Source organism: Candoia aspera, chromosome 2 (assembly GCF_035149785.1).
Source record: "Candoia aspera isolate rCanAsp1 chromosome 2, rCanAsp1.hap2, whole genome shotgun sequence".
NCBI lineage: Eukaryota > Metazoa > Chordata > Lepidosauria > Squamata > Boidae > Candoia > Candoia aspera.
In genome coordinates this window covers 157357835-157382956 of record NC_086154.1, presented here as the reverse complement: position 1 = coordinate 157382956, position 25122 = coordinate 157357835, and the positions used below count along the sequence as shown (strand labels likewise).

General features: G+C 45.6%; 1 long non-coding RNA gene and 1 pseudogene across 1 annotated transcript; both read left to right on the top strand.

The window, feature by feature from the left end:
• The first annotated feature begins 13923 nt into the window (after window positions 1-13923).
• LOC134491063 (uncharacterized) lies at window positions 13924-19638 on the top strand. The gene is made up of 4 exons (XR_010067276.1): window positions 13924-14000; window positions 15943-16078; window positions 18111-18225; window positions 19349-19638. It is a non-coding gene; the product is annotated as an uncharacterized LOC134491063 (long non-coding RNA).
• A 1041-nt stretch (window positions 19639-20679) lies between these two features.
• The window catches only part of LOC134490147 (alpha-1-macroglobulin-like), a 34007-nt pseudogene continuing 29564 nt past the window's right edge, over window positions 20680-25122 (top strand).

The window sequence follows — 25122 nt, the reverse complement described above, 5'->3', positions numbered from 1 at the left end:
TCTCCCACCTCCCCTTCTTAGGGAAGGTGGTTGAGAAAATGGAGGTGTTGCAGCTCCGGAAGGTTCTGGATAAAACAGGTTATCTAGACCCCTTTCAGTCAGGTTTCAGGCCCAGATATGGGATGGAAATGGCATTGGTTGTGCTTATGGATGATCTCTGGAGGGAGCAGGATGGGGGTAGTGCATCCATCCTTGCTCTTCTTGACCTCTCAGCAGCTTTCAATACCATCGACCATGGTATTGAAAGGTGACGACTGGGGAAGGCAATGGCAAACCACCCCGCTATAGTCTGCCAAGAAAACATTGCGAAAGCGGCATCCCCCCAAAGGTTCAGACATGACTTGGTGCTTGCACAGGGGAGCTTTCACCTTTCACACACATTGTTTGTTTATATACTGTATTTTATATATTGTAATTAATTAATTAATTAATTAATTAATTTCTATCCCGCCTTTATTATTATTTTTATAAATAACTCAAGGCGGCAAACATACCTCATATTCCTTCCTCCTCCTATTTTCCCCACAACAACAACCCTGTGAGGTGGGTTGGGCTGAGAGAGAGTGACTGGCCCAAGGTCACTCAGCCGGCTTTCATGCCTAAGGCGGGACTAGAACTCACCGTCTCCTGCTTTCTAGCCTGTTGCCTTAACCACTAGACCAAACTGACTCTCTACAATTATATTGTATGTTTAGTGTTTTATTGATTATTTTATTGTAAACTGCCCAGAGTCCCTCTGGTGGGAGAGATGGGTGGTGAGAAATTTGAGATAGATAGATAGATAGATAGATAGATAGATAGATAGATAGATAGATAGATAGATAGATAGATAGATAGATAGATAGATAATCACAGCTGAGGAAAGAAATTCGTAGAGCCAATTGCTAGTCCTTCATGATGAAAACTAACAGTAATGTAAGGAAGATAAGGGAAGGAATGGTGTTCGAGTCCTCTGTTTATGAAACCATTTGATAGCTAGTTTTAGCTTGTGACTAACTAACTAACTGACTAACTAACTAAATATGGAGCAATACTACAGAAGGGGGATTCCATATTGTGGACAGGTAACATGAGAATTGGATATGTCCCAGGCTAAATGGTTGTTTCAAGAGATACTGAATATGCCTCAACTACCAAAGGTGCTCCAGGAAAACCTATAAATGGTTGAGTAATGGAATTAGATGCTCTATTGAAACTTTAGCTATATTTGAATGAAATGGGGGGGGGGAGCGTCCAGGAAAAGTATTTTCAGCATTAGCATGGAGATGTGTTTAGCTTTTAGGGCTTTCTGCGAATCCTCAAGTTGTTGCTAGATTTTTAAAAACTTATTGTGAATTTGAGAACTTCGTAGCATGATAACAGAGAATGTGAGCATCAAATTTGAAAATCCCCAAGTTAAATCCCAGTCCATTTTCACAGTAGTGATTTATACCATTTTGCTTTATTTATGGAAGTCTTTGTATTCATAGCAAAGCCCAGTTTTACTGCGGCAATATAAAATCTGTCTTCATTCATTGTCACAGCAATGGCTGGATGAAGCTGTAAGATACTATAATGTACCAGGCTAGAATCCAGGACACTGAGAGTTCTAGTCCCACTTTAGGCATGAAAGCCGGCTGGGTGACCTTGGGCCAGTCACACTCTCTCAGCCCAACTCACCTCACATGGTTGTTGTTGTGAGGAAAATAAGAGGAGGAAGGAGTATTAGGTATGTTTGCCACCTTGAGTTATTTATAAAAATAATAAAGGTGGGATTAAAAATTTTTTTAAAAAAAAGACCCCTATGTCAGGCATTATTATTTTTTCTTCAGCAGGTAACATGTAAATAATACTGATTTCCTTTAGAGAGCTATTGTTAAGGGTAGCTATGATTGTTGTTTATTCGTTTAGTCGCTTCCGACTCTTCGTGACTTCATGGACCAGCCCACGCCAGAGCTTCCTGTTGGTCGTCAACACCCCCAGCTCCCCCAGGGACGAGTCCGTCACCTCTAGAATATCATCCATCCACCTTGCCCTTGGTTGGCCCCTCTTCCTTTTGCCCTCCATTCTCCCTAGCATCAGCATCTTCTCCAAGGTGTCCTGTCTTCTGAAGTATTTCAGTTTTGCCTTTAATATCATTCCCTCAAGTGAGCAGTCTGGCTTTATTTCCTGGAGGATGGACTGGTTTGATCTTCTTGCAGTCCAAGGCACTCTCAGAATTTTCCTCCAACACCACAGTTCCAAAGCATCGATCTTCCTTCTCTCAGCCTTCCTTATGGTCCAGCTCTCACAGCCATATGTTACTAAGGGGAGCACCATTGCTTTAACTATGCGGACCTTTGTTGTCAGTGTGATGTCTCTGCTCTTAACTATTTTATCGAGATTTGTCATTGCCCTTCTCCCAAGGATGTAGCTATGATACTAAATGTTATAGTTGTAAATATAAAAGCAGTTAATTATACATGCCTAATTACAAAGTGTTGTGGGATCAGAAGTTAGTTTCTGATGTCTCTGTGGTTTTCCTTTCTCTTTAGTTGAAACTGGTTGATGTTGATAACTCTCCCATTGCAAACGAGGTCATCCAACTATTACTTTTTACTCTTTTTGCTTTTTTAATTTCTTTTAGTTTGTATTAGTTTTTACTATTGCAATTATAAACTTTAATAAAATTATTTAGAAAATACTGGGAAATATATTGATTTTTACAAGATGATCTGTTCATTCCCCTCCCCTTCCCTACAGCTAATATATAAACCCAACAAAAATTGCAACAGTGATGGCTGGATAATACCATACTATCCAGAGGCCTTTTATTCAGTCCAACACTTCTACTCCAGGACAGAGAGTTTCATAAAGATACAACGGGTCTTTGAAGATCTGCCTTGTGACCAGTTCAGACTACTCAAAGTGTGCTATATCCTGAACAATATCTCAAAGTCACCCCAAAACTTAAAAGGAAGGAGGACAGCAACCTTCTACTACTTGGTAAGAACCAAACCTCTGCCCAGTTTTTCTTAGGGCGTTTACTAGGGTTGAAACACATGACTACAAGCGAACAAAAAGAACAAAGAAATTTCAGCAGCACGGTACCAACATCTTAAAGGTTGTTGTGGATCCTGAGAAAGAAGCTAAATGTTTATTAAGTTACTGACTTGCTTTAGTGAAATCTTCGAGAAGTAAGATAATTTTATCATCTTATGTAAATTTGGAGATTCCCCATAGCTGAGAAACCCTACCTCAATTTCTTTACTGTTTCTATTTCAACAGTGACTGAAGATTAACAGATTTCCACTGTTCAGTGCCTTCACTGTTTTATGTACTGTTTTATTAAAAAAGTTTTCTTTTTATGTTGACAAACACCAAACATACATATCTAGATTAAAAAAAACTCCACCCATGTTAGTCTTTTAAAGCAAAAATAAAGCCAACAACAACAACAACAACAACAACATAAATAAATAAATAAATAAATAAATAAGAGTTATTTGGACTGACATGGCTACTTCATTAGAAACAACATTTTCTGTTGTTTATTTATTATCACTAGCTCAGTAATTCCATCTCCCACACTAAAGCAATTCTACCCTTCTGTCTCTAACTTCCCTTCTGTCTCTAACTCATTGTTTCTGCCCTGTTAACGCTGCCATACCAATAACTGAGCATATGTAAAATGCTTCTCTCTCAGAACCATACCACATACATCTGATGGACTGTAATTCACAAAAACTTAAATGATAATAACATTGACAAATATCTGACAAAGTTTCTATTTCACATTACTGTTCGCCTTAGCACTCCTTTCCTCTAGCCCTTGCCATGGTTACCTCTAGGCACGTGCCACTGACTTCAGTGGTACCTGGCTGTGGATAGTCAGCAGGGTAAGCAGTCCTACCTGGGATACTTACCACTGAATTTTGCAGTAATGGGAGGACAAATGGCAACTTCTAAAGCATATATACTGCAAGATTTATGTGTTTACCATCATTCCTCCATTTCTATGCACTAAATAAGGATTTACTGAGCAAAAGAGAAAAATGTCAATGCGGGCATTATAAAGAGCTTCTGTTTTCAGGCTTAATATGAGCTCTTGCTATGTGCATGTTTTAATGAGCAGCAATCCTCTTACTTTTTTCATTTTAGCTTCTTCTTCTTGTTTACAGGTATTGGTAAAGAACAAAATTGTCCATTTCAACACGTACACTGTCTCCCTTGGTCATGGTAAGCATTACTGTGCTGAACTTAGGCTTCAATCTTACACCCACTTACCTAGGAGTCAGCCTCGCTAGTCAGGCAGTGCACAGGACTGAGATTATTCATTTTCAATATGAAAACCATCATTTTGAACTGCAAAATAGCCCACCTCATCACTCTGTGCCCCTTTATGTTTCACATTTTCTGCAGCAGTTCATAGTAATTATTTCCCCATCCTGTTTCTGATTTGCTTTCATCATCATCTTAATTGAAAACAAGGATGGATCAATGTGCCACAAAGACTACAGACTTCTTTGTGAACAACTCTTAACCTCTGGGGCCTTTTCCCCAATGCCTGCTTGTTGCGACTTGAGCATATTCATTCACACACATTTATTCTCATAGGAAACCCTTAGGCTAAGAGTCCTGGAGAGGGAAGGATGGAGTGTTTTTCTTCAGAAGCATTTTTTTTTCCTTCTGAGGTCTTCCAGTCTTTCTTTCAATATACAGTTGCTGAATTTTTCACCTGGGAGAAAGGAAAAGATGAGCAACCATCAGAAAGTGAGAGCAGGTTTGAAATAGTGACAGGCCTTCTTGAGGTAGGCAGTGCCTGCCTTGATTCAACTCCCAATGGCAAGGGTTCAGCAAAGATACTTTCAGAGCAGGGGATTCATTCTTGACCCTTTCATATTTGAATGGACATTACCATTTTTAACAGCCATTGTGGGGAATGGATGCTTCTGCATATCTCCTTGCTGTGCTTGTGTTGCTGTGTGCTGCAGATCTGAGTGTGTACCAATGACCCCTTTTTAAAGCCAATTACTATGTACCAATATGTATACAAATCTGGGAAATCCTTAAGAAAGTTCTCATTTGATGCCTTCTGTCAAAAGATTGGCAAAAATGAGGAATACAAAACTTGTTTGAGAAATTCATCCTCCTAATTTGGTCAATGTGAAATATTTTTCAGTTTTTATGCCAATAAATCTAAAAATGATGAGTCAGAATATATGAAGCTATGAATGAAGCTTTATGCTACATTGCAATCTTGGCAATTAATTTTACTTCTGTTATACTCTGTTTCTAGTGTTTATATACTGCATATGCTTATTGGCTATTGACTTTCAAAATTTAAGATTTTTAAGCATTTGGAAGCCACCTTGGGAACCCTTTGATTTGAAGGATGCTGTATGAATTTATAGAATAAATAAATGTTTGCTTTTGCACTGCAGGTCATGTTTCTTATCTGATCACTAACAGTGATTGGCAAGTTTTCCTCCACCCTCCCAACTTGCTTTGGATTTGTTCAAAAATGTCATTGATCAACAATCAGAAAATATTGAGCCAACCAGAATAAGATACAAAACTCAGGCTGTCTGCTGAGTCCTACTTTCTCCTCCATGACCGGTTCCGAAGGCTCCTTCAGTATCCGACTCCACGTCACTCCAAGCCTGGCTCCAGTTGCCACGCTGCTAGTCTACACTCTTCATCCAGAGAGGGAGGTGGTTGCTACTACTGCCAGGTTCCAGATAGAAAAGTGCTTCAAAAATAAGGCCAGATAAACACAGTGAAACAGGAATAACAACACAGATAAGTCAAGCTAGACTATTATGAACACAGTCCACATAGAACTGAGGGAAAGATGGAATTTAGCCGCCAAGTTAAATGTCCGCTTCTAGTGCACATTGCAGGTTCTTTGGGGTCTTGTATAGAAACACAACATCTGCTAAAATGTTCCTGTTTGCTTTTGTTTCCGTTCTGCTTTATGCTGATACATTTCTGTTTCTTTCTTCTGTTTTGTTCCACCTCAGAATAAGAATCTTCATTTCCTCTGTGGAAGAAATCAGTTGTTCTACAGAAATTCTATGGGAAGAATTCTATGGTCCATGCCGGAACCATAGGACAAGTGTCTCTTGTGGTTCTCTAATCATAATCACTTGAACTCCAGACCAGAAACAGCCATTCACTGTGGTTCATTCTCTGTTTCCAGAACAGTGACCCATCTAAGGGATGAAACCCATTTATTTTCCCCCTCCACTTTCATATTTGGCTATCAAAAAAGCTTGGACTGATAAAGGCAATAAAATCTATGTGGTACAATAGACTAGAGCAGTTGCATAAATCAGATAGATGGTAAAAATAGTAGTGGAGAGAGGAATATCCAAACCTTTCTTCCCTTCATATGCCTTTTGTCACACTTCCTGTCTGAGACAGAAAGAAGAGTCCATCATTCCGTTATTTGGAATTCTATGGATAATAAGATAAATTCCTACCATGACTTCTATTCAATTCCAGGTGAATCTTCGGTCTTCTGAGAAGCAAGCTCTCCCAGCTTCAAAAGTCAGACTTCATATTAAAGCTGCTGATAGTTCTTACTGTGCCCTGCGAGCTGTGGATCAGAGTGTCCTTCTCGTGAGACCAGAGACAGAACTGTCAGCTGAAAGTGTAAGCACTGACTGCTTTGTCTTTGTCAGGCCGTGTCTGATCCTGCACACTTAATAACAGAGAAGATACACAGTTCTGATATCTCACATGACTCATTATTATCCTAGGCTTGTGCAGTTCTTGAAGGGATATATTAAGAGCCAGATTGTCATGTTTCCCATTTCAATGTTCTGTTAACATTGTAACGTTTCACATGTCAATTCATTTTCCGTGTCCATTCACTCTGCTCGTTCAGGGTTTTTCCATTCCTCCGCCCTCCGTTGTTTTGGAGCTTTGGAATGTGTGTTTGGGTTTGCGATCCTGTTCAAGGTTACTTTCCCAGGCGTGTGTAACGGTTTCTCGCACCTGGGAGGGGGTGCGTACTGACGGGTGCTTGGGGCGGGACTAGCTTGCAGGCAAAGCTTTTAAGTTTGTATTTGGCGCGCTTTTGCTCATTCTCAGCTTTCTCTGTATTTGCATACTATTCCTTTAATAAATCAGTTATCTTTAAGCCCGAGCTTGTGAGACTGAGTATTTGGGATTAGGCAACCATTACACAGATTTGCTCTCTCTAAAGCCCAATTCATCCCAGTTTGTTCAGATGGTAAATTTTAGCCTTTGGGATGGGGGCATTGTGTGAATGTGTATCTGTTTGGCCTGATTATAACAAGGCTTTGCCTTTTTCCTTCCTTAGGTCTACAGTCTGATCCCCCATGATACATTTGGCTATTACTTCAATGGGCTCAACCTAGAAAATGACCCCAAAGAGCCGTGCATTCCATCTGACAACATGTCATGCGCTGCCTGCCTCTGAATAACGCTCAGACACTGGTTCGTGGATCAGGCTCTGATTTATTCAAGGTGCGGTACAGCTGGAAAGAAAAAAGCTGAGAGTGGCAGGAGCGCGCCGGTGCGGGGTTCAAATACCCCGCGCCGGTCAGCGCCCCCTCACTCGCGGTCACGTCACCCCCCTTTGTCCAATACGTTGCCCTGCCGGTGGGTGAGGGGTGCCGGGATCGCCCATCGTCCGGTTCTCCATTCCTCTGCTGATTGCTATCGCTGGGCGATCTCCGTGGTATTGGCGCTGATGGCTTGGGTGTGCTCCGTGATCTGCTTAGTTATTGTTTGTTGGCCGTTTAGTCGTTGGTGTTAATGGTTGCTTATCTTGCGCCCCTTCACCTATCTCCTTGCCCTTGTCATGTGTGCCCTTGCGCTGATGACTTTAGCTCAAGGGCACTCATGACATACTGCCCCCTTTCCGAATAGTGCTCCCCCCCCGGTTTTCTGGGTTTTTTCCATGGAGCTGCAAAAGCGCCACTTTTTTTTTTTTTTTTTTTTTTTTTTTTTTGAAGTTCCCGCCGGAGCGGTTGTCGCCCCTCCCTTTGCTCTTCCCCCTACCACGTGCCTTCCCAAGGAGTGTCCCTTTTGCGCATGCTCGGGTCCTGTCCTGGCGTGCGCATGCTCCAGCCACACCCCGTTTGTTTGGCTCAGTTCGGTGCGGAGAGAGGCGTGGCTGGTCGGGTGCGTCTCAGCCCCAGGTAGGGTTCTTCTTTTCCCTTTTTTAAAGTGCGTTGCCTTTGTTGTGTCTCGTGGGCGTTGCCCCCGGGTTGCTTTGCTTGCCACTCCCTTGCGGCCGGGGGGGGCGGGGGGAGGGCGCCGGCGGCCGTTTGTCCCCACCCCGTGGCCCCAGGGCGGGGGGAGTGAGTCCCGGGGGGGGGAGGTCCACCCAAGTCGCGGGCTTGGGGAGGGCCCTTTCCCTTGGGGCACGGGAGGCGGGGGGGGGCCTGCGGGGCGGTTTTTTGGCTTGCTGACCTTGGTTGCGGTTTGTCGGGGTATGCCCGGTGAAATGCTCTGGTCAGGTCGGGCGCGTTAACGTTGTGCGCCGCCACCCATTCCGGGTGGGGGAAGTGTTTCCACCTGACCAGGTAGTGTAGCGTTCCTCGTTGCGTGCGGGAGTCGATAATGTCCCTTATCTCGAAGTGGTGTTGCCCGTCGATCATCACCGGTGCGGGCTGCGGCGTGCTTGGGTGCCATCGGGAGGTTGTTGCCGGTTTCAGGAGGCTGGTGTGGAACACCGGGTGGAGTCTCCGGAGGTTGTGTGGCAGGTCCAGGCGTATTGCTACCGGGTTCACTTTTTGCGTGACTCGGAACGGGCCGATGTACTTAGGCCCCAGTTTTTTCGAGGGTTGGGTTGACTTTAGGAACTTGGTAGATAGGTAGGCCATATCCCCCGGTTGAAACGTTGGTTGTTGGCGCCGGTGTTTGTCGGCCTGCTCTTTGTAGGCTGCCTGTGCGTCCTGCAGCGCCGCCGTGATTACTGGCCATGCTTCCGCGATCTTCCGTCCCCATTCGCCAGCGTCCACCTGGGGCTCCGGGGGTCGAGGCAACTCCGGTATGGGGACGAAGTCACGCCCCGAGACTACCTCGAACGGAGTTTTCCCCGTGCTCGTGTGGACGGCGTTGTTGTATGCGACTTCGGCGAACGGGAGCAGTTCCGCCCAGTCGTCTTGGTGGTAGTTAGTATATGATCGTATGAATTGTTCTAAGGTGGCATTAAGAACCTCTGTGGCTCCGTCCGTTTGCGGATGCCAAGCCGTAGATAGGGCCTGTTGGGTCCCCGTCAGCTTCAGGAAGGCCCGCCAGAATTTAGAGGTGAACTGTGTGCCCCTGTCGGTCACCACACGTGCGGGACATCCGTGTAGCCTGTACACGTGGATGAGGAAGAGTTTGGCTAGCTGTTGTGCGGATGGGACCGACGTGCAGGGGATGAAGTGGGCCTGCTTTGAGAAGTAGTCCTTCACCACCCAAATGGCCGTTTTCTTCTGGCTGGGTGGGAGGTCCACTATAAAATCCATAGAGATTTCCTCCCATGGGCGGGAGGGTTCTGCCACCCGTTGCAATAGCCCCGCGGGTTTGCCTGGTGCCCGTTTGGCCCTAGCGCACGTTGGGCAGGACGCCACGTAGGTTTTTACGTCTCGCCTGAGCGCGGGCCACCAGAATTGGCGCCGTGTTAGGTGTAGGGTCTTGAGGAACCCAAAGTGTCCCGCTTGCTTGGCGTCGTGTGACCTATGCAAGATCGCCTGGCGTTGCGAGTCCGGGACGTAGATTCTGCCTTCCCCCCATGCCAGGTCTTGCGCCATTGTTACCTTGTCGGGGTTTGCCAGGAACCAGGGGTCGGTTTTGAGGGCGGCGGCGAGGTCCGTGCGCATTCCCCCTGGTAGTTGCGGTTGCCTTCTTTCCGTCGCCGGTTGTCCCGCCGTCGGCTGCGCCGTAGCGTCGAGCTGCCTCCGTGCGCCGCTTCGGGTGGTCACGGCCATCCCCAGTTGCGAGGCGGATAGGACCGTCCCAATGGTGTCTGGGGCGGGCTCTTCGTCTTGGGGCAGCCGGGAGAGGGCGTCGGCCAGGAAGTTCTTCTTGCCCGGCATGAACTTCAGCTGGAAATCAAAGCGGCTGAAGAATTGGGCCCATCGGACCTGTTTTGGGCTAAGGCGTCTAGGCGTTCGTAGGGCCTCGAGGTTCCGGTGGTCCGTCCAGACCTCGAATGGTTGGGTGGCTCCCTCGAGTAGGTGACGCCATGTCTCTAGTGCCGATTTCACCGCGAAGGCTTCTTTCTCCCAGACGTGCCATCGCCTCTCTGTCTCGGAGAACTTCCTTGACAGGTAGGCGCATGGTTTCAGGAGCCCCGTGGAGTCTTTTTGTAGCAGGATGGCTCCCAGGGAGAAGTCTGAGGCGTCGGCTTGGACCACGAACGGCCGTTCTGGGTCCGGGTGCGCGAGGATTGGCTCCGTCGTGAACAGCGCTTTCAGCTTGTCGAATGCGGTCTGGCACGCGGGAGTCCAATTCAGCACTGTGCCTGGGTTCTTGGCGCGTCGGGTGTCCCCCACCCCTTTGGTTTTGAGGAGGTCCGTTAAGGGGAGGGCTATCTCAGCGAACCCCCGGGCGAAGGACCTGTAGAAATTCGCGAATCCCAGGAAGCTCTGTAGTTGCCGTCTGTTGCGGGGCCGCTCCCAGTTCAGCACCGCTTCGACTTTTGCGGGGTCCATTTCGATGCCGTCCCCGGAGATTCGATACCCCAAATAGTCTAGGCGCTCTTTGTGAAACTCGCACTTTGTGGGCTTTGCATAGAGCTGCGCCCTTCTGAGCTTGTCGAGGACTTGCCTGACTAAGGTTACGTGTTCCTCGTATGTTTTTGTGTAAATAAGGACGTCGTCGATGTAGACCAGGACCCCTTTAAACAGATGTTCATGCAGTACCTCATTGATGAGCTGCATGAACACCCCAGGGGCCCCCGCGAGTCCGAAGGGCAGTACCTTGTACTGGAAAGCGCCTAGGGGGCAGTTGAACGCCGTCTTCCATTCGTCCCCCTCCCTGATTCGGATGCGATAGTACGCCTCGCGCAGGTCCAATTTGGAAAAGACTTTGCCCGTGGACAGGTGGGCGAGCATGTCCTTCACCAGGGGTAAGGGGTATTTGTTGGACAGGGAAGCCGCGTTTAGGCCCCGGTAGTCGGTACAGAGCCGTAGGGTCCCGTCTTTCTTCTCCCGGAATAAGACGGGGGCTCCGACCGGTGAGCATGCTGGCTCTATAAATCCCCTGTCTAGGTTTTTATCGATGAACTCCCGGAGGGTTGCCATCTCCTTCGGGGTCATCGAATAGATCTTTGGTCTAGGTAGGGGGACGTCGGGCAGTAGGTCGATTCGGCAATCCGTCTTGCGGTGGGGGGGTAGTTGGTCTGCCTCTGCTTCTCCGAAGACCTCGGAGAAGTCGGCGTATTGTTCCGGTAGGTCTGCAGTGGTAGCGGCGTTGTCTTGTGTGGTCGCCTCCGCTCGTCCTACCGTGGGGTTGCTTTTGCCAGCTGGTACTGGTGCTCGATACTCGCCGTCGCCGAATGTGAAGGTGCGGGTCGCCCAGTTGATCCGCGGGTTGTTTTTCGCGAGCCATGGCATCCCCAGGACTGCAATGGGCCGTCCGATGGGCGTGACTACGAACGATGTGCGCTCGGTGTGAGTGCCCATTTGCAGGGTGACCGGCTCGGTTTGTAGCGTGGCTGGTTTCCCTCCCGCTGTGGAGCCGTCCAGCTGGTGGAATGCTAGCGGCGTGGGGAGGGGGAAGCAGCGGAGGTCGAGTTTGGCGACCAGGTCGGGGTGGATGAGGTTTTTTGAGCACCCCGAGTCCACAAGTGCCGCGGCCGCGGTGGCTCCGTTGCCGGCAGAGATTTTAATTGCTGCCATAATTACGGGGCTTTCGTCGTTTCGTCGAGGTGGTCCGCGCTGCTGTCCCACCGCCTGCCTCGCCACGCGTTTCAGGGCAAGCGGGGAGCGTTTCCCGCCGGCTGGTCGGGATCTGCGTTGTCCTCTTCCCCCCAGGAAGCATCCCAGCCCTCCTCTGGTGTCGCTGCGGCCACGGTCATTCGGCGGTGAGGGGGCGGCCCCAGGTTGGGTTGTCTGGGGCTAATTTTCGGGGTGGGTTTGGGCGCGCTGGTCGGCGGTCGGTTGGCGAAGCAGTCCACCGTCTTGTGCCCTAATTTGCCGCACCTCCCGCAAGGCTCCCGGTTGAAGTTCTTTTTTCGGTACATGGGGCCGGCCATTCCCCCGTGTGGTGCGGGTACCTTTTTCTCGGCATATTTTGTGTCTTCTGCGGTTGTCATGAGGAAGGTGCGGTGCGCGTGTTCGGCTTTCCCCGCGAGGTGGATCCACCCGTGTAGCGTTTCTGGGTCGTCGCGGTAGAGGGCCCATTGGAGTACGTCGCGGTTGAGCCCCCTTTTGAACATTTCCACCAGGGTGGTCTCGGACCAGTCGCAGACCTTCCCCGCGAGGGCTTTGAACTCCAGGGCGTAGTCAGGGACCGTGCGTGTGCCCTGTTTGAGTCTTTGGAGTGTGCTTTTCGCCCTTACTTTGGCTAGGGGGTCTTCAAAGTAGTTCTTCAGTTCATTGATGAAAGCCGGGAAGGTGGCGAGGGCGGGGGAGCTGGACTCGTACAGTTGGACGTACCAGTCCGCCGCCCTGTCTTGGAGTTTGATCGCCACGGCGGCGATCTTGTCGGCCTCGGAGTCATAGGAATGTCCGTGCCTCCCCATGAACTCCCTAGCGTTTGTCACAAAAAACGAGAGTTTTGTGGGGGTCCCATCGAAGAAGATGGGGAAGTCCTTTGGGGCCCGGGCGTTTTGTGCGGCCCCGCCTCTCGCTTCTCGGGGTGTGGTGTCGGCCGCCTGTGCCGTCTGCTGGCCCTCCGCTGGCCCGTGTGGGTTCGATGCTTCGCTCGGGGTGTGGGCTTGTGCGGGGACGTCGTTGGGTGGCGCGGGGGGCATAAGCGCCTGGAGCATGGTCCGGAGTTCCGTCAGCTGAGCCCGCATGGCCGCGAGTTCAGCTCGTGCCTCCTCGTCCACAGCCCGCGCCGCCGCTGGGGCCGGTTCCGTTGGCGCGTCCTCGGGGGTGGGTTGCCGGCGGGGTTCATCGTCCCTCTGCCGCGGGTCCGCTTCCTCCGCCGTCTGATGGGTGTCTCCGTCGTCCTCCTCCGTGTCGAGCGCCGTGGGGCTGTCGCTCCACGCCCGTTGCTGGGGTGCGATGTGGGGCGCGGGGTCCTCCGCTGGTTTCGGAAGTCGTGCTGCTCCCTCCCGCGGTCGGGTTGCCTCCGTCGCCATCTCCCCTTGGGGTTGGAGCTGAGGCTCGGGTCGGGTTGGGTGGGCGTCCATGGCTCCGGGAGTCCGCGGTGCCTCTGGCCTCGGTCGGTCCTCCTCTGCCTCTTGCCGCGCGGCTCGCCCTCCTTGCCCGCGCCGTTCCGGCCTCATCTTGCTGGTCTTCTCGCCGTCTACTCCTCCCGCGGCTCGTTGTCGTCCGGTGGGGCTCGGCGAGGCTGAGTTTATGACTCTCAGCTTTATGTCATGCGCTGCCTGCCTCTGAATAACGCTCAGACACTGGTTCGTGGATCAGGCTCTGATTTATTCAAGGTGCGGTACAGCTGGAAAGAAAAAAGCTGAGAGTGGCAGGAGCGCGCCGGTGCGGGGTTCAAATACCCCGCGCCGGTCAGCGCCCCCTCACTCGCGGTCACGTCACCCCCCTTTGTCCAATACGTTGCCCTGCCGGTGGGTGAGGGGTGCCGGGATCGCCCATCGTCCGGTTCTCCATTCCTCTGCTGATTGCTATCGCTGGGCGATCTCCGTGGTATTGGCGCTGATGGCTTGGGTGTGCTCCGTGATCTGCTTAGTTATTGTTTGTTGGCCGTTTAGTCGTTGGTGTTAATGGTTGCTTATCTTGCGCCCCTTCACCTATCTCCTTGCCCTTGTCATGTGTGCCCTTGCGCTGATGACTTTAGCTCAAGGGCACTCATGACACAACATTTTTTATAATGGCTTGTTTTATGTTCCTGCTGCCATCAATTATGGCCCAGATGCCTATGAACTTATAAGAGTAAGTTTCCCCCTTTTCTTTTTTTAGCAATGATAGAAAATAAATCTTTAATATTCTCCATTGTCAAAAGGGGATTTTTAGATGAAATTATTCATAGCAATATTCTATGGATACATAAAAGTAAAAACAGTTACATGATCTAAATAGTTTTGATTACAAAGCAAGACAGTAGAACACATTTCTGTAAAAAGAAAGAAATGGGTATCTTTAGAACAAAGAGCATCAGGTGATTCATATATAGGAGTATTGTACGATTTAATCACATGAGTTACAGAAGTACTGGGGTCAGTAGGCTATGGATACTAAGGCACTAATTCTTCAGTAAAGAATTAAGAGCAATTAAAGATAGTATTATATGTGTGAAAATTACCTTGTACTAGGGAGGAATTCTAACTTTGAGAGTACCTCTCCTCTTAAGGGCATCTAGGTAGGTCTGATAAAGTGAAGTGAATAATGACAAGAGGGAACGCTAGGGGATAGGTGGCTCTCATGTCTAATCAATGGGTATGCAGATTGTGCCATTCCCTCTGAAACAGCAGGTACATTTGTCACTTGTAGTAGTCTCAGAGGTGAGAACTGTCTGTTACAAGCTTTGGCTGGTTTGCAGGCTGCAACCATTTTTAAATGGGGATAGTTGCTTCAGTACTCCATGCTCAGATGAATTGCTTATATTGTTCATTGGCTGCCCTTGAAAATGACTCAGCATCTTCAGGAAACACATAATCTGGCTGTCAGAATTGCAACTGGTATGCCAGTTGCCATGCTTTAAGGCTCTTCTGTAAAAACCTTATATTAATGGAACAACAAGAAAGAGAGGCTGCTGCTGCCATGTGGATATAACCCCCATGCTAACTGGAGGGTGTCCTGAATTCAGGAGCTGGTCTACACCAAGGGCCCTCTTCAGCTCTTATTATTTCCTATAAAGAAAAACCCAGCCTTTCACCATACCACAGTGAACTTGTGTGGGGGGGGATATCTTGAAAGACAGTGATCAGTGAAAACAGGGGAGAGAGCATTTCTGCAACAGTGCACCATAGCCAATTGATGGGAGGTGTTTGCCTAAAATGAACAGCAGGGGAAACAGGCGGTACTGTTTGAGCCAGCACCAGTCAGAAAATTCTACTTTTGACATACAGTTGGAAAAGATGAAGGGAAGGAGGTTGCTTCCTGATAGGCTGGGCACATTACATACTTCTGCCTTTGAAAAATGGTCAGTGGCCTGGATTCATGTTAGAACAAAGGTGAGGGTTGCCCTCTTTCTCCTCCGTCATCATCAATCCCTTCTTCCCAATTTTTTTGTCATGCTCACCTTTTATCTTCCTCCTATCCCCACCCCCCCAAAGGCATCCTAAACCTCTTCTTGCTGTACTTTAAACTTCTCTTTCCCCTCTTCCACTTGATCTCTTCTTTTTTGTTTTTCCTTTTTAATCCCCTGGAAAACCTCCTCTCTTCCTAATCTTTTCCCACAAAAACCTCTTTGCAATAAACTCTAACTTTGTAATGCTACTAGCAATTTCATGGAACACAAACTCCCTGTGGTTAACAATAATTTTTCATTCTGGTAGACCAGGCATTTTTAAAAGGCTGATATGGTATTTTAATTTATTTGGCTTACCACATCTTTTGCTGTTACTGTAAACTATTAATGATTACATGTTTTTATTACTTTTCTTATATGTTATGTGACCGTTTTTATACATAGCTGCATATGGGTTGCTGATGTTAATTAACAAGTTTTTTAATGTTACTAATGAATTTTTAGACAATGGCCATAAGGTTTCTATTTGTTTTTATTGAACTTTTTTGATAGTTTTATGGTACTGATATTGGAAGCCACCTCAGAGGAGTTAATACTGTAAAGGTAAAAAGTGGGAGAGAAGGAGTCTAATTATGATAATAGTACTGTATAAGAGCACCCTTCATATCTTTCTTTATTTTGAAGAATTCAGGTATAAAGTTTGTAACCAATTCTCGGATACAACAACCAGTTTTATGTTCAAGCACACGCTTTCCATCTTCAGTTTCTCTTGAAACAGTTGGACGCTTCCCTGCAACTACAGCTGGTCCTTCCTTTGCAGGTAAATTGAGGCTACAAGGAACTACAGTCCTGCAGAAGAGGGGGAAAACAAGACTACAGCAGCAGCAGTCAGGGAAAAGAAGAGTACTGCTGTATTATATGGGCACGGAAGAGAATTGTCACAGGGAGAGAAAAATATCAGATGCCTTGATTCCTCTCTAATACTGTAATGGGAAAGTTGGCTCAAAGTTTTAATTTGAGTGTAGTAAGAGAAACCAACATTTAAGCTACATTTATAGACTTCCTTACCTAGCAGTTAGTGCCACAGAACACAGTCAGGCTAGTTTGTTGGTATATTTCGGGTAGCAATTTAATGAAGTTTTCTTTAAATCTGAATAATAACAGTAATAATTAATTCCAGGCTAACCATACATTGGACTGCCTTCTCTCACGAAACTCCAGATTTCTTAAACACCATGGGAACCATGAGCTGTTCCTCCAGGACTTTTGTAGCTTAGAAATCATTTCCCCAAGTATCTTTAGATTTATTTATTTATTGCTGATTCCTGATGTTCTTATTAGTACCTTTTGATTTCTGAAATTCAGAGATGACTTTGGCTAACAAAATTACTACTCTTGATTACTTCTGCCTCATAGAACCAACTAATGCTGTTGCTGATTTGAAGATAGAGCCAGTGTGGTGATGGACTGTGATTAAAGTGTTGGATTGGGGCTGGGAAAATACAGGTCCCAGCCCCCCTGTTTGACTTAGTGCCAGTCACTTTCTCTCAGCCTAACCAACCTTACCAGGTTATTCTGGTGAAGGTAAAGTAAAGTATATAAGCTGCCTTAGACTTCTTAGAGGAAAGATAGGGTATAATTGTAATACATAAAATAGAGTAGATTAGATTAGATCCTGATTTGAGCAGAGTAATAGTTAGCATGCCAGTGGCAGAATCATAGAGTTGGAATTGACCTCAGAGGTAATTTAGTCCAACCCCCTGCTTGGATCTGTTAAAGCATTTTGGACAGATGGCTGTATAACCTCTGTTTGAAGACCTTCGGTGAACATGCCACTTTACAAGGCAACCTGTTCTGCTGGTTGACAGGTCTTACTATCAGGAAATTTCTCCAACTATCAAATCCAGGTATTTAAACAGAGGCTGAATGGCCACTTGCTGAGGACTGTAGGAGTGGATTCCTGCACTGGGAGGGGTTATACTCAATGATCTCTGTGGTCTCTTCCAAACCTTACATATAGTCATTGATTGTATGATTCATAAGAAAGTATTGTGGTCTTGCACCAGTAACAACCTATTGATCTTGAAGAGCAACAAAGATGATAAGTGGTCTGGAGGCTAAATCCTATGAAGAACAACTAAAGGAACTAGGTATGTTTAGCTTATTGAAGAGAAGACTGAGGGGAGACATGATAGCAGTCTTCCAATACTTGAAGGGCTGCCACAGGGAAGAGGGCATCAATCTATTCTCCATAGCACCTGAGGGTAGGACAAGAAGCAATGGGTGAAAGCTCTTCAGAGGGAGATCCAACCTGGAAATAAGGAGGAATTTCCTGACAGTGAGAACTATTAAGCAGTGGAACAGCTGGCCTCCCAGAGCTGTGGGTGCTCCATTGCTGGAGGTTTTCAAGAAAAGATTGGACAACCATTTGTTTGAGATGGTATGAGGACTCCTGCCTTGGGCAGGGGGTTGGACTAGAAGACCTCCAAGGTCCCTTCCAGCCCCATGATTCTATTATTCTGTTATTTTGATTAACTCCATCTATACCTGCTCATTGCTCAGTGAGACTATAAATAAACAAGGCTTTGTCTATGAAGAGAGTGGCAGCCCTGTGTCACTCCCTCCCTTGCAACTTCCTTCCAGGCAGCCAGTGGCCATTATGCCAAACAATATCTTCCTCATCTGTTGGATTACAGAGCGTTGACTGGCAGTCCAAATGGGTTAGGAGTAGGAAGGCAATCAAGAAAAAAGAAGTGTTTCCCCACAGAACAAATAATTACACCATAGAGAGGAGCTGTTTCCTGCCATTTTACAAATCCACATAATTTAATACATTTTTCTCTTTTTTTTAGAACCTGTTCCTCCTCCACCACCAAGTCCTGGAGATGTAATTGAAGATCATGTTATTGTTGAAACTATTTGAAAGTTGATGCCATAAACTTGGATTTGGGACATTATTCCTCTCAAGTGAGCTGCTAACAATCATGCCTTTTTAGAAGAAGTTGATACCTGCAGATTCTGCAGAGCACAATTAATGTCTACTTGCTACTTTCTTGGGATAGTTTCATATCATGAGGAGCATTCACTTCTGCATAACCATTTTGGGGCATGGGGGATAATATGCCAGCAGTGGGTGAGACCAGAGCTGCATTCTCTATCACCCCCTTCTTCCCTTTCCCTCAGCCTCTTTAGCACAGTGCAGAACCACAGTGAAGTAATGGTGTCAGAAAGATCCACATCTACTCATCTCCTCTTCTGTAGCTCCCTTTCCCCTATTTTCTAGCTGTTTTTCAACCTCTCAGTTGTAGGAGCAAAGGGACTAGAGGATATGGGAACGGGGACAGAAACCAGGGCTGAAGCAAGTTGCTAAGGAGAAGTTGGCAGGCTGGGGGAGAGGGTTGGCAAGAGGCCTCAAGCCCATAGCCCAGAGCGAGGTTCTACTTCCTTTCCTGACGGAGTTCTCTAAGTGATGCCACTGGCACATAGCTTCCCACAGCAGTGGCAATTCTTCCAGCTAACATGTGAGTCATTTTTAATTTTTGCCTAAAACATTCAATCACTTTGAAATGGTAAAAAGCCATTTGAAAGGGTTAGAAACCAAACCAAACAATCTGCATGTCTCTCATTTACCAAGTTAAGAGTATGTTGCTTTTGGAGGTAATCTTAGTCTTTGGATTCGTATCATAATCTGGAAAAATCTGCTGTTTTATGTAAAGCATAGAAGACTTTCTCTGGGCCCTTTTTGTCAATCTCTGCACAGGTTCATGTTTCTTCCTCTGCAGCCCTAAAGTAGGATTGCAGTGTTGCAGTTCCAAGGATCACTGTTGCTGATATGCATCTAGCTCCTTTTATTCCCAATTTCTTTTAGCTAAAGGGAACAATGGCTTCTGTTTTGCTCCAAGCAAGCAGAAAGGCCATGGAGCAGGAAGCACAAAATGAAAATGTCTCCTGCTCCAGAGAGGAAAGTTAAAAGCAAAGTGTCATTCCTTCTCTCAAAAGCATGAAAAATATGGCCATGAATAGAAAAAGTCATTGTTCTCAGTCCTGTGGCCACAAATTAAAAAGGTATCTTTTTCCTTTCACTTACTAGTTCAACTGGCCACGCTGACCTCACCTACATTGTCCCTGATACAATCTTGGAGTGGAAAGCCAATGCCTTCTGTGTGGCCAAGGAGACTGGGTTTGGCATCTCAGAGCCTGCATCCCTGATAGCCTTCCAGCCATTCTTTGTGGATCTGACACTGCCATACTCCATCGTTAGAGGGGAAGACTTCCTCCTTAAAGCTGTTATTTTTAACTATCTGGACAGATGCATCCAGGGACATTCTCACACTACCGCTTTGTTCTCCTTGCTGGCTGAAACTGTTAGGATGGATCAGATGGGAAAGCTGCACCCCTTCAAGGGCTATGGACTACAGCTATCGCCGTTCTGGCTGGGTTCGTGGGTGATGGAATCTTATCACATCTAGAGGACCATCGATGTGTCCTTTGTTCCTGGAATAGAATCTTGCTCATTATTTCTCTCCCAGATTTCAGCTATATGGCCAGAAATAGAAAAAGTATATATTTTATTGAAATAAACAGAATAACTATAACATACTGGATCAGTTTAACTTACAGAACTTCCCTGGACTCCCGGGAACTGTTGTACCCAAAGCACCCAGCTCCTCCCCTCCAGCCTCTGCTATGATTTCCAGAGTTCCTTAATTAGAGGAACTAGAGTGATAAAACAGTTGATTTAATGCTCTGTTTAAAATATTGTAAAGCAATATGTCCCTTTAATTGTATGACATTGCAATTCTGTACATATCTATGAGAGCTTTGGATTCAATTTTGGAAAAGGTGTTCTGGAACATGCAACTGCACAAATGCAGTTCCTGTTCATGATTCATTAAAGAAACCATACCATTTTCCAAAGTTGCATATGAAAACCTCCTCGCAATCATCTTAGAAACAGATATGGCTGCTTTAATGAGTTATAGACAGGTGCTACATTTGCATTTCAAAGCATTATGTCTGAATGAAATTAAATCAAGTTTTTATTATGGTCAAAGAGCAGCATAAGGAAGGGGGGTACAGTCAGTTAAAAGCATAAAAAATACATTAAAGTCTAAAAATATAATATAAAAAGCTAATATATATATAAAGTCTAAAAGAAACCTAAAAGGAGGGGTAGGAGCATTAAATGGGTGTAGGAAAGCATAAAGGTTAGTATGTGACAGACCACATCTGTCAGATTAAAGAGCACTGTAATATGATGAATTAAGGCTAGTTTATGGCACCGATCATCTTCTGAGGAATTTAAGTGCTGCTGCACAGAACCTGGTGACATTATATGTTGTAGCAGGGTTGATATCTGACAGCAGCAGGGAGGTGTAAAATTGTCCTGTGCGCCCTGGGTATTTATACCGTAACGGTAAGATGAGGCTAGTATGGATGTCTCTGTAATACAGGCACTGGAGGAGCACGTGCTCTGTTGTTTCCATGTGACGAGAGTCACGGGCATCGTCTCTCTGGGTAAGGAATCTTCCTGTATAGGCCTTCAAGGACAGCTGAGGGGAGGGCATGACATCGTGCCAGAGTAAAGGCCCTCTGATGGTTAGGTACCTCGAGTTTACTTAAGCGTGTCACAGGGGAAGCAGGGTACCTGCTGGATTCACTGGCAATAAAGTCTGGGGACCTGGCTAGGTCCAATTGGCACTCTGTGTCTGCTACACGCTGTTTAATGAGTGCTTTGGCCTGATCATATTCCATGCTGAGTAGAAGACCTGGAGAGAAGCCCAGGGATGAGATCTTAGTTGCCACTGCCTGTTTCCATGTGGGCTGAAAGTCATCCCTCATTGTTAATGGGGCAAGGCCAAGGGGAAAAAAAGGATAATTCTTTCGATTCTTTAGCCACTTGGAGTTTTTATTTTTTACTCTTATTTATATTATTTATTACTGTAATTTTATACTGTATATTTTATTTATTGTGTGATTGTTGTTTTAATTAATTATTGTAAACCGCCCAGAGTCCCCTGATGGGAGGAGGACAAATTGGATAAATAAAATAAAATAAAATAAAATAAGTAAATAATCTGAGCCAATAGTTGAATATAGTCACCTACACTCTAGCCCCCATTTTCATGAGGCCTGTCTCTAGTCTCTGGGTGGCATTAGAGACACATTTTGGGACTTGAAAGGCCGATCTTAGAAATTTGGATTGAACAACCTCTAATGGTATAAAATTGGAGAAGGGGCCCAGCTGGGCACCATAAAGAAGTTGTGCTATTGGCTTGGTATCAGATAATTTAAGTGCTGCAGGTATACAATGGCCACCTCTTGTCTTGAGGATTTTTTTTTAAAAAAATCAACCTCTTACCCCAATTTTAACCATGCTCAATCTTGTGGCCATCTGTGGGCCTTTTGGCAAATGCTATGATTTTAGTTTTCTGATAATTCAGTTCTTCTTCCTTGGAGTACTGTGTTAGTGCTGTCAGTGCTCTTTTAAGCCAATAGGTGTTCTTGAAAGTATTGGTGCATCATCTGCATAGAGAAGAACAAAGATATGTCTTCCAGCAAGTTTTTGGGCGTGAAAATTTGCTTTGTGGAGATGGCCCACCATGGAGCTGATACAGAATTTGAATAGGAGAGGGGCCAATATATAGCCTGACTTGATGCTTCTCAGTTCCAGTGGCACTAGTGAGATGACACTGGGGTTACATCTTACTTTGAGTGAGGCCCCTTCATGAAGCATACCTATTAAATAAAGTAAACATTGGTCAATTGAGGAGGCCTCCAGTTTTTCCCATAGTTTGGCTCGGGATATGAAATCAAAAGCTGCTTTGAAGTCTATGAAGGTGGCATAAAGGGAGGTTGTGTTGTGGGAGGAGTATTTTTCAATGAGATGTTGGAGTACTGGGAATTGATCAATGGTAGATTGGCCTTCCCTAAAGCCGGCTTGCTCCTCTGCAGGTGTACTTCCTTGTTCCAGTCAATCCTGGAATTTCCACTGTAGATGTCTTGCATAAAGTGTGCTGATTGTGTTGAGGAGGCTGATTGGTCTGTAATTAGCAGGATCATCCTTTCCCCCTTTTTTATATATAGGGACATTGATCACAAGCCCCCAATCCTTGGGAACTCAGCCATTAGGTGTTGATGCAGGTTAAAAAGTGAGGCCAGAGTGAAGGATGAATGGAATCCAAAGCATTGCAGAACCCTATTGTTAGTTCTAAGCTGTTAGTTCCACAGAGTGGGTATCTCCTAGTAAGCAGTGTAAGACTGCAACCTGAATTAGATTTTTTTAATCGTATTTTGATTTATTCTCAATGCACACTTGTGTAAGTGGTTGGATGTAAATTGTATGCGAAGTACAGACCATGAACATGTTCAATAACTTCATGGTTAATAAAATGAAACTGAAATATTGTCTTCTTGATTTGCCACAAGGCACCTTTCTTGTACCATTAATTCCACAAATTATCGGTTTTGCCTGGCAGTTTTTTTGTTTTTACCTTATTTTCCAGGCCAAGAGTTTCAATTAAATATTATCATATGTTTAACTTAAGATCTGCTAGATGCATAATGTGAAAGGCTTTCTATAATTATGAATAAATAATTCCTCATATAGGAATTGGTAACATTTTATTGTTCGTAGAGATTTCAAAGAAATCTACAGAATCTTAAATTAAATTTTCCCTTTTTTTTCAAAATCTGTACAAATGGAATGTAAGACAAGAATGCAATTTCTTACTAAGTCAGGATCCGGGAAATATTCTATCATTTTAGATTCATTACAATAAAAATGTCATTAGATCTAATGTGTGTTTCATTTGTGGGGCTCTGTACTACAATATATGGGGAATGGGAGTTAAGTCTTCGTTAACATTCTGTTTTCTCCTGTTTTTAGGTCACTGCCTCTCTAGCACGGTCCCTGGATTTTCAGGCCCAGCTTATATCACCTGTGGGTGATGATGAAGACTCTGTGTGTGGCAATGAGAGGAAGACCTACATTTGGAATATCATCACTGAAAAACTTGGTAAATCCTCCCCCCCCTTCCTTCTTAAATGAAGACAGGTTACACATTACTGAAGTGATACTTGTTTTCTGAAAGGGTTTTCCCTTGGTGGTGTCTGAGTAACACAAATCTGAAGCACGGAAGACTAAAAGAGATTCCATTGATGAATCCATTCAAGCTTTATGCTTTGGTGAGATAAACCTCAAATGTTGTATAGGTAGACTTGCATCACCCTAAAGAGAATGAAAAAAAAATCCAGTGACTTTCTCTTGTATGATTTTTATATGTAGTATTTATGGAAAAACAACTAATTCAGAACTCAAATGTAGTGGCTTTTTTTGTGGGTGTTTTTGGTGGGGAGGGTTTTTTTTTGGTAATTTTCAAACTCTATTTCAAAGAATTCTAGAGTTCTCTGAAAGCAAATCAGATGCTGCTTGGTGTCATGACTGAGATGCTGCACACATGTTTTCCCCTCCAATTTTATTCTCACAACAGACTGTGAAGTAGGTTAGACTGAGAGATACTGTAGTTAAGCCCAAGTCACCTAGTGAGACTCATAGCTAAGTGGGGCTTGAATGGTCTCTCCAGGGCTAGTTCGACATGCTAACTACCTTTACACCACTGTAAAGGGCAGCTTGCCAACCAGGATCCATCTTTTCCTTCCATTTTGGTTTCCTTGAAATATGGTAGGATGTTTGAAAACCAGATAATGGACTGTCAGTTCAACCAATTTCAGCTGCTGCTACTTGTTTGGAAATAATGTAAATATTAGCCTCCAGTTTGCAAATGCAATTTATTTTAAATTTGACAAAACTCTTACAAGATTGTTTGTGCAACAGTGTTTTATAGACTCTTCCACAATAATGAACTTTTATCAGCAAACAACATCTGTGATAAATCAAACTGTGGAAATATTTGGTAAGAAAATCTCTTAGGAATTAGATGAGGATAATTCTGAGTAAGGTCCACCTCAGAGCAGTGCAGTTCATTCCCTACCTCCTCCTCGTCTTGCTGCACTGTTGTGATCTTGAGGGACTTGCTCCTGAAGCATGAATTCTCAACCCCAGGACTCTGGGCATGCAACCTGGTAAAGCTCCAAGGGCTGCCTTCCCCATTCCTTAGCCACACAGCTTAAAGCTTCTTTCCAGCTACTTTCCCATTACTGCTGTTTTGCCACCATGATTAGTTGCCTTCTCCTGCTTAAGATACCACACCTGCACTGACTGCTAGATGGCAGCAAAGCCTAGGCAAAAAGCCTTTCTCCCTGCACCAAATTAAGTGAGGAGCAAACAAAAAGTTCTACTTGGCCCAGCCTGTGTTTGTACGGCACAGCTGTAAAGGGGAGCTCCAAGAAAGATGGACCAAACCAGCAGCAGGGGAGGATGACCTTATGAAGGCTGCTTCTGTGCCTTCTGTAGATGCACATTAGCATCCCAGATGTTAGAGCCCTCCAGATACAGGGCTGCACCTCCTTGCCCTTCAAGGAAGAATTTACAGCACAGAAGAAATTGTACTTCCTTTCTTCTGGTTTTTTGCTTTCAGGTGATGTGGTCTTCTCTGTTACTGCTGAAGCTCCGCAAACGAGTGCAGCTTGTGGGAATGGAACATCAGGGGGCCTGGATGTGGGGTGAAAGGACACCTTGATCAGGACCTTGCTAGTGGAGGTAAACTTGAAAGACTTGCCTTGAAAAGGTACTCTAAAAGTATCACTAAAGAGAAAATGATGATCCCTCTCATAATAGCTTATGAAATGATTCACTTGTAGCCTCCAATCTGATGGTGGCTCCTTTATGCAATAGTAGCTTATGTTTTCCTTGTGCAACACTGGCCACACCAGGAGAACTGGATGCTTTTTTTTCTTCCGCAA